Source organism: Ornithorhynchus anatinus, chromosome X1 (genome assembly GCF_004115215.2).
Source record: "Ornithorhynchus anatinus isolate Pmale09 chromosome X1, mOrnAna1.pri.v4, whole genome shotgun sequence".
NCBI classification, from domain to species: domain Eukaryota; kingdom Metazoa; phylum Chordata; class Mammalia; order Monotremata; family Ornithorhynchidae; genus Ornithorhynchus; species Ornithorhynchus anatinus.
The window spans coordinates 52,661,685-52,670,793 of record NC_041749.1 but is presented as its reverse complement, the minus strand read 5'-3'; the positions used below and the strand labels follow the sequence as shown (position 1 = coordinate 52,670,793).

At 47.7% G+C, this 9,109-nt stretch overlaps 1 non-coding gene across 1 annotated transcript; it reads left to right on the top strand.

Moving 5' to 3' along the window:
* Positions 1-8,525: 8,525 nt before the first annotated feature.
* LOC114807090 lies at positions 8,526-8,663 on the top strand. The gene has a single exon (XR_003755143.1). It is a non-coding gene; the product is annotated as a small nucleolar RNA SNORA7 (small nucleolar RNA).
* The last annotated feature ends 446 nt before the right edge of the window (positions 8,664-9,109 follow it).

The following is a 9,109-nucleotide window of genomic DNA, read 5'->3' as shown; positions in this document are numbered from 1 at the left end:
AACAAGCGAAATCGCTAATATAGCAACATGGTACAGTAAGACACAATACAATAGTGTTAATAAGCAGGCGATGACCAGGGTCGGGGGACGAGCCGACCCTACCCGATCAGACTCAAAGTCAAGCGGCCAGCGGCCGAGAGAGTCCCAGAGCTCATGACCAAATGTCCCTGTGGCGGCGGGGGGGGGTCTGAGGTTGTCCGGGGTGGGTTGCGGCCGTAGGCGGCGGCTAAGGTAAGGTAACATGGTGAGAACAAGGACATCGTCGGCCGGAGCGGGGGCGGGGGAGATGAATCACCTCAAGGGGGAAGAGGGAGTGAGGGCTTCCCAAAATGGCCGCCTCAGACGGAGTGGGGGCTTCCCAAGATGGCCGCCTCGGGCGGAGTGGGGGAGCGGTTGGGGAGCACAATGTCCTCGGGCCCGAGCAGGGGGACACAATGTCCCCAGAGGACACAATGTCCCCAGAGGACACAATGTCCCTAGGGCCGAGCAGGGGAGCACAATGTCCCCAGGGTCGAGAAGGGGAGCGCAATGTCCCCGGGCCCGAGCGGGGGGGGGGGTGGAATGGGAGCTGGTGGCTGGGGGTCTGTGGGGGCGAAGATCCTTAGTGTCGGAGTTCCCGAGCGGGGGTGCGGAGGTTCAGGTTGGGAAAGGATGAGGCGGGCGCGGGTCCGGGCGGTCCAAGGCTCAGCTCCCCGGGGGAGGCGGAGGAGGCGCAGATGAGTCAGCGAGCGGCAGGCGAAGGGGGGCGCTTGTCGGGAATCGGGGCCGGGCGCGCCGAGGCTGCGCCTCAGGGGAGCAGAGATCCCGAGCCCACGCGGTAATGGCTCCAAGGGTCCGGGCGATGACAAGGCTCAGCTTCCCGGGAGAGAGGGGCGGTCTCGGCGTGGATGAGTCGGCGGTCGGTGGCCAAAAAGGCGGCTAAAGAGCTAGCCTGGAAATGGGGGGCAGGCAGACCAAGGAACCGCCGCCTGGGATATGCCAAGGTAACAGGCTTGTGAGACAGGGTGAATACCATGATTGTCATTATTATTATTATTATCAAATAGAAGAGGGAAGAGATGGTGGGGATGTGACTGATGGGGATGAGGGAGGAAGGTTCAGGGGATGTTGGCACTCTCCTAAGGGAGCGCCACCCGCAATTATGATGGATAAGCAAAGTACCCCTTAAGATGCCTTGGGTGTAGCTTGGGTCAGCCCTGGAGGTGGGCCTCAGAGAGCTTCATCCTAACACTGAAGGAAATCGAGGTAAGCTGGAGAGTTGGGGTCCGAGGGATGGAGGGAAGGAGATGTGGGGTGGGGGAGGGGAGGGGAAGGAAGTTGGAGATTTGAGCCCTCCAAATCTTCACCTGGTCCTTTCTGACAGCAGTGGCATCCTGGGTCCTATTTCCTCACACTAGGCTCTTCCTCTTGTTTCTCAGGTAAGGGGATGGGAGGAGGACATAGGCCAAAGCACCACATCAGGCAGAAACTCCTCAGGACCGTTGACTTCAAATTATTCAATCAACTCTGCCCTCTATTTAGCCTCACTCCTCTCCAACTACACCCCAGCTCATACACTTTATTCCTCTTATGCCAATCTATTCATTGTTCTTCATTCTTGTCTCACTGCCAACCTTTTGCTCATACCCTCCCTTCTTCACCCTCCCCCTTCACATTCAGAAGACTACTGCTCTCCCAATTTTCAAGGCTCTTCTGAAGTCCCACTTCTTCTAGGAGCCCTTCCCTGATTAATCTCTCATCTCCCCACCAAATGTCCCCCTGAACTGCAATTTTGTCACTTCTCTGGCAGCTAAGCACTTCGATCCCCCACTGCCTCTACTCCCCCCATCTCCTCTCTCCTTTCCCCGCCCCCTGCCCCCTGCATAACAATTATGTGAATAACTATTATATCTATGTAAATATCTAAAAACTAATCCTATTGCACTCTCCCAACTATTTAATACTGAGTGCTCTGTACATAGGATCAGTCAGTTGTATTTATTGAGCACTTACTGTGTGCAAGAGCACTGTACTAAGCATTTGGGATAGTACAGTATAAAAATATAACAGATTTGGTAGACACATTCCCTTTCCACAACAAGCTTACAGAGGAGGAGGCAGACATTACTATAAATGAATAAGTAAATAATGGGTATGGACAATAAGTGTTGTGGGCCCGAGGGATAGGGGTGAATAAAGGGAGCAAATCAGGGTAACAAAGAAGGGAATGGGAGAAAAGGAAATGAGTGCTTAGTTAGGGAAAGTCTCTTGGAGGAGATATACCTTCAATAGGGCTTTGAAAGTGAGAAGAGTAATTGTCTATTGGATATGAAGGCCAGAGGCAGGACATGGGTGAGAGGTTGGCGACAAGATAGATGAGATTGAGTGGGTTAGGTTGGCATTAGAGGAGCGAAGTGTGTAGGCTGGGTTGTAATAATAATAATACTGATATTTGGTTTTTGTTACCATGGCCAAGCACTGTTTTAAGTGCTGGGGTAGATATAAGGTAATTAGGTTGTCCCACTTGGGACTCACAGTCTTAATCCCCATTTTACAGATGTAACTGAAGCACAGAGAAGTGAAGTGGCTTGCCCAAGGTCACACAGCAGACAGGTGGCGGAGCCAGGATTGGAACCCATGTCCTCTACTTCCCAAGCCCATGTACTTTCCACTAAGCCAGGAGAGCAGCAAAGTGAAGTAGTAGGGGGCAAGATGATTGAGTGCTTTAAAGCCAACAGTAAGGAGTTTCTGTTTGATGAGCAGGTGGATGGGCAACCACTGGAGGTTCTTGAGGAGTGGGGAAACATGGACAGAATGTTTTTGTAGAAATATGGTCCAGGCAGAAGACTGAAGTATGGACTGGAGTGGGGAGACATGAGACAGGGAGGTCAGCAAGGAGGCTGATAGAGTAATCATGGGGGGACTAGGATAAGTGCTTCGAATAATGTGGTAGCAGTTTGGATGGAGAGGTCAGGGAAGATTATGCAATGAAGGTTGAACCGACAGGATTTACAGGTAGATGGAATGGGTGGGTTGAATGAGAGAGGTGAGTCAAGGATAATGCCAAGGTTACAGAATTGTGAGACAGGAAGGTTGGTGGTGCTGTACACAGTGATGAGAAAGTCAAAGAGGAAGACCGATTTGGAGTGGGAAGATAAGGATTTCTATTTTGGATCTGGAACCAGAAGACCCTCTGTAAATACTACTGATGGATTGATAGGACAATACAGATAATGATGGTATTTGTTAAACAATTACTATGTGCCAGGCACTGTACTAATTGCTTGGGTAGATACAAGATAAACAGGTTGAACACAATCCTTGTCCTACCTGGTGCTCACAGTCCACAGAATAGCCCAAAGGGAATATGAAAGGAAGAGACAACTGGGAGGAAGAGGAAAGTTTGAGTTTTTTCACCTTTTTATTTTTAACAAACCAATTCCAAGAGTAGACCACCTTTTCTTGCATGATCTTCCCCCTCCTATCTTGCCTTTCTGATTTCCTAACAACACCAGCCCATATACTTCACTCCTTTAATGCTAACCTATGCACTGTACCTCAATTCCCCTCTATCTTGTCTCCGACTCCTTGCCCATGTCCTGCCACTGGCCTGGAACTCCTTCCCCCTTCATATCTGACAGTCACTCTTCCCATCTTCAAAAACTTCATTCATTCATTCAATCGTATTTATTGAGTGCTTACTGTGTGCAGAGTGCTGTACTAAGCGCTTGGGAGGGTACAATACAACAATAAACAGACACGATGAACTTACAGTCTAGAAGGGGGAGACAGACATTAATATAAATAAATTACAGATATGTACATAAGTGCTGTGGGGTTGGGAGAGAGGAAGAACAATGGGAGCAAGTCAGGGTGACGCAGAGGGGAGTGGAAGAAGAGGGAAGGGGGGTCTGGGAAGGCCCCAGACTAAAACTTATTAAAGGCATATTTTCAAGAGGCCTTCCCTGACTAGGCCCTCATTTCCTCTTCTCCCACTCCCTTCTGAGCTGCCCTTGCACTTGGATTTTCACCTTTCATTCACCTCAGCCCCACAGCACTTATTTACATATCTGTAATTTATTTATATTAATGTCTGTCTCCCCCTTCTAGACTGTAAGGTCATTGGGTGCAAGGAACATGTCTACAAACTCTATTATATTATACTCCTCCAAGCTCTTAACTGAGTGCTCTGCAAACAGAAGTATTTAGTAAATACGACTGAGTGATCCACACCATAAATCCTGCTTTCAAAGCCAGTGTCTTGGAAACCATTTCTCCAGGCTCATGGTCATTGCTCCCTCCCAAGGTATAAGACCCCAGTGCTTGAATCCTCAAGGAGATGAGTGACCTGGCAGTTCTGGAGCTCCACAGAGCAACCCCAAACTAGACACCCAGAGTGCAGAACCCCCCACCCCAACACCTCCCTTTCCTCTCTTCCACTCCCATGTACATCTCCCCCCTGAATCTGTTGTGTGTATGTGTAAGAGGGAGATTTTGCCTTCTCCTAAACTTTTCTGCTCCGGGTTGTTTCCTCCGCCACCCCCCACCCCCAACTTTGTAACAGTTCTCCCACACAGCTATTTCTTTCCCACAACCACACCTAGGTTCTGAGGCGTGAAAGTTAACAGGACAGAGGGTGGGGTGAGATAACTCTAACTTTCCCCTCTCCCTCCCTACCCTCAATTCACCCAGGTTAGATCCTCTCTGTCCCTAGCATCTGTGATTTAAGGCACTCAAGCAGGAGCCCACACATGCACATATGTGCTTGCGTGCACACACACACACACATTCACACACACACACATCTGCTCAAACTCACAAGGCACAGATGTCTCAGGCTAAGTTATCTATCCATCAATCAAATAGTGGAGCTGACAGTGTGCTCACCGCCTTCCTAGATTTTTTGTTACAGTGCTCTGCTACTATGATTTAGTTGGAATTTTGAACCACTCTAAATGGGGAAGGGCAGTAAATACTGACACCATAAGACTTTTTCATGCCCCTTTCACCTGTTCTGGGGAAGGGGGAAGAGGTGGGGTATGGAGGCCCTCAGCCTAGCTCCCCTATCCTTTGACATGTTAATGTCAGTTGGCTCAGGAAGAAAATATTATCTGCAACCAGCAGGGTCAGATCAAGGCAAGGACATTAGGAATGCAACCTTGCCAAGGGCTAAGGATGAGCTCTGGATGCCACCTAGAAAAGGCAACGTGAGCTGCTGCTGCTTTAGATGGCAACTGCACACCTCCAAGGGCCACCACATAGGACGTTATGAAGATTGCACACAAAATAAGCTTCCCAATAGCATGGCCTAGTGGATACAACAGGGCCCAGGAGTCAGAAGGACCTTGGTTCTAATCCCGGCTCCATCACTTGTTTGCTGTGTTACTTTGGGAACGTCACTTCACTTCTCTGAGCCTCAGTTACCTCAGCTGTAAAATGGGGATTAAGACTGTGAGCCCTATGTGGGGCAGGGACTGTATCCAATCTGATTAGTTTGCTTCTGCCCCAGCACTTAGTAATAACAGCAACAGTAATAATAATAATAAAGAGAAGCAGCGTGGCTTAGTGGATAGAGCATAGGCCTGGAAGTCAGAAGGTTCTGGGCTGTAATTCCGGCCCCGCAACGTGCCTGCTGTGTGGCCTTGGGCAAGTTACTTAACATCTCTGGGCTTCAGTAACTTTATCTGTAAAACGAGGATTAATAGTGTGAGCCCCATGTGGGACAGGAACTGTGTCTAACCTGATTACCTTGTATCTATCTGAGTGCTTAGAATAGTGCTTAGTAAGCACATAGTACGCACTTAACAAATACCATAATTATTGTTATTATTGAGCACTTACTGTTTTCAGGCCACTGTACTAAGAGCTTGGGAGAGTACAGCACAACAATATAACAGACACCTTGCCAGCCCATGATGAGCTTACAGTCTAGAGTGATGTTGGAAGAGTGGGGAGACTGCTACCATCCCCCACAACCTCCTAGCTGAGCAAGGGGTCTGGTTTAGGGAGAACAGGTATTTAATTCTCATTTTACAGGTGAGGAAACTGAGGCACCAAGAAGATGAGTGACTTGCCCAAAGTCACACAGCAGGAAAGTAGCAGAGCCAGGATTTTAGAACCCAGGTCCTCTGATTTCCAGGCCTTTGCTCTTTCAATCAATCAGTCAATCATACTTAGTAAGTGCTTACAAAGTTCTTGGGAGAGCACAGTACCACAGGATTTGAAGACAGGTTCCCTGCCCTTCTGAAGGTTGAGAGAGTGGTGGTCTGGTGTATAGGGAGGGGGAGGGAGTTCCAGGCTAGGGGGATGATGTGGGAAAGGGCTGGAAGTGAGGTAGACAAGATCAGAGCACAGTGAGTAAGCTGGCACAAGGGGAGCTGGGTTGTACTAGGAGATCAGTGAGGTGAGATAGGGTGGGGTGAGCCAGTGGTAAGGAGTTTCTGTTTTATGTGGCAGTGGATGGGTGGCCATTGGAGGCTCTTGAGGAGTGGGGAGACATGAACTGAACATTTTTGTTGATAAATGATAATATGTTCATAATTCAGGTGAGTGAAGTATGGATTGGAGTGGGCAGAGAGAGGAGGCCAAGAGGTCAGCAAGGAGGCAGATGCAGTAATCAAGGAGGGTTAAGATCAGTGCTTGGATCAGGATGGTAACAGTTTGGATGGAGAGGAAAGGGCAAGTTTTAGCAATATCATGAAGGTAGATCAGATAGGATTTGGTGACAGACTTAATATGTGGGAGGAATGAGAGAGATGAGTCAAGGACAACGCCAAGGTTAAGAGCTTGTAAGGAAGGGAGGATAGTGGTGCTGTCTACACTGATGGGAAAGCCAGGAGGAGGACAGGGTCTGGGTGGAAGATAAGGAGTTCAATTTTGGACATGTTTAATTTGAAGGGTCGGTGGGACATCCAAGTAGAGAAGTCTTGAAGGCAGGAGGAAATGTGAGATTGCAGGGAAGGAGAGGTCAGGGCTGGAGATGCAGATTTGAGATTCATCTTCCCAGATATGGTAATTGAAGCCATGGGAGCAAATGAATTCTTCGAGGGAGTGGGTTAGAGGGAGAATAGAAGGGGACCTAGAACTGAGCCTTGAGGGACCCCTCACTGTCAGATGGTGGGAGACAGAGGAGGAGCCAGAAAAAAAGACTGAGAATGTGCAGTCAGAGAGATGAGGAGAACCAAGGGAGGACAGTGTCAGCAAATCCAAAGTTGGATAAAATTCCAAGGAGAAGGGGGTGGTCTATGGTGCCACAGGTAGTTGAGAGGTCTAGAAGGATTAGGATGGAATAGAGGCTGTCAGATTTGGCCGAGAAGAAAGTCATCCAGCCTGGGACATTTATAAATTCCTCACAAAAATATTAAGAAAATGAGAAAAAAATGGATATAATTCAACCTATGGTATTTATTGAATGCTTACTGTGTGCAGAGCACTGTATTAAGTGTTTGGGAGAGCACAACGTGGTAGAGTTGGTAGATATGTAAAATGATTCAGAATAAAAATAAAATTTCATACCTAAGCATCCAGTTCACTTAACACTTAAACCAGAGTATATGCTATCTGATTCCTCACTACTGTCATCACAGTACTGGAAGCATGAGAGGAGTGCAATACTCCCACGCTTCCAGGAAGGTGCCAAACAGGAAGGATAGAGCCACCCAAAGGGCTCAGTCCATCTTGTTTCCATTTCTGACCTGACAAGCCTATTTTCGTTGTCCTTTGTGGTTATCAGTTAGTTTGCCCGTCTTTGGGAGGTAATGATAATTTCCCTCAGCTTTCATTTTGCAAACTAAGGCATAGAGCTTTGCTTATAGCCACCAAGGGACCTCAGAAGCAGGACTGGAAAAATATTCCTCAACTCAGTATCCCGCTTGGACTGAAAACTCATGTTCCCTCTCCCTAGCATCTGCTTTTGGGCATTCTGCATCTTGCCACTGACCTGGATCATATATGTGCTTCCCAGAGCATTCCCAAAGGCTGTGGGCTAATAGGGTTTGTGAAAGGGAACATGAAACATCTCTTTAAGGACAATTTTCCTCAATCTGTGGGTCCCGGAGATTTTCAGGACCAAATGGAGATTAGATGGAATCTTAAGAGCTTCTTACCCTCAGAAATCAGTTATTTGGGAGAAGGCCTCTGTTGTTTTATTTGACATTTTGTACATTATTTTTTAATGCAGAGATCCGATGATAAATGGGTTAGGTTCCAATGTTTTATTTTGTTTTTATGGCATTTGTTAAATGCTTACTTATCTGTCAAACACTATGCTAAGATCGGGGTAGGTGAAGGATAATCAGGTTGGACAAATGTCCTTGTCCCACCCGGGACTCACAGTCTTAATCCCCATTTTACAGTTGAGGGGACTGAGGCACAAAAAATTTAAGAGACTTGCCCAGGGTCACACAGCAGTAAAGCAAGGGACTAGAACCCAAGTCCTCTGCCCATGTTCTTCCCACTTGGCCATGCTGTTCGATCAAGTTCCTTTCTCCCAATTCTTCACTCTATGTTGGATTCAGTGGAAGATTTAACTAGATTGAAACATCCCAACCCTTTCAGGATCCCACCTGGAGAGTTTACAGTACTCTACCAGTTTCGACTATGGGAGGGAGAGTCAAGCAGAGGCCTAACTATTCCATTCCTAGCTTGGCCAGTGGCTAGCGAGTAGAATGCAATCTGCTACAGGTCAAGACTCCCCCTGTGCTGGGCAGCAGTGGCATGGGAGAGAGTTGAGGGCAGAGACTTGGGTCTACTGCACGGAAGGTGGCAATAGTAAACTACTTCTGTATTTTTACCAAGAGAACTCTGTGGATACGCTACCAGAACAATTGCAGATGGAGGTGGGGCGTTCTGGGAGAGATGTGTCCATGATGTCGTTATGGGTCGGAGATGACTCGACAGCATAAGACAAGAAATGTCCCAGGCAATCCTTAAACCAAAAGAAAGATAAAAAGACTTTTTGGTTTCTTTCACTGTTCACTGGTAGATCCCAGGGATGATTTTAGTCATTCAATGAATTCTATTTAATTGAGCACTTACTGTGTGCAGACCATTGTACTAAGCACTTGGACAGTGCAATATAACAGATTTGGTATCTTGTATATTGTTTGCTCCACAAGGAGCATACAGTCTA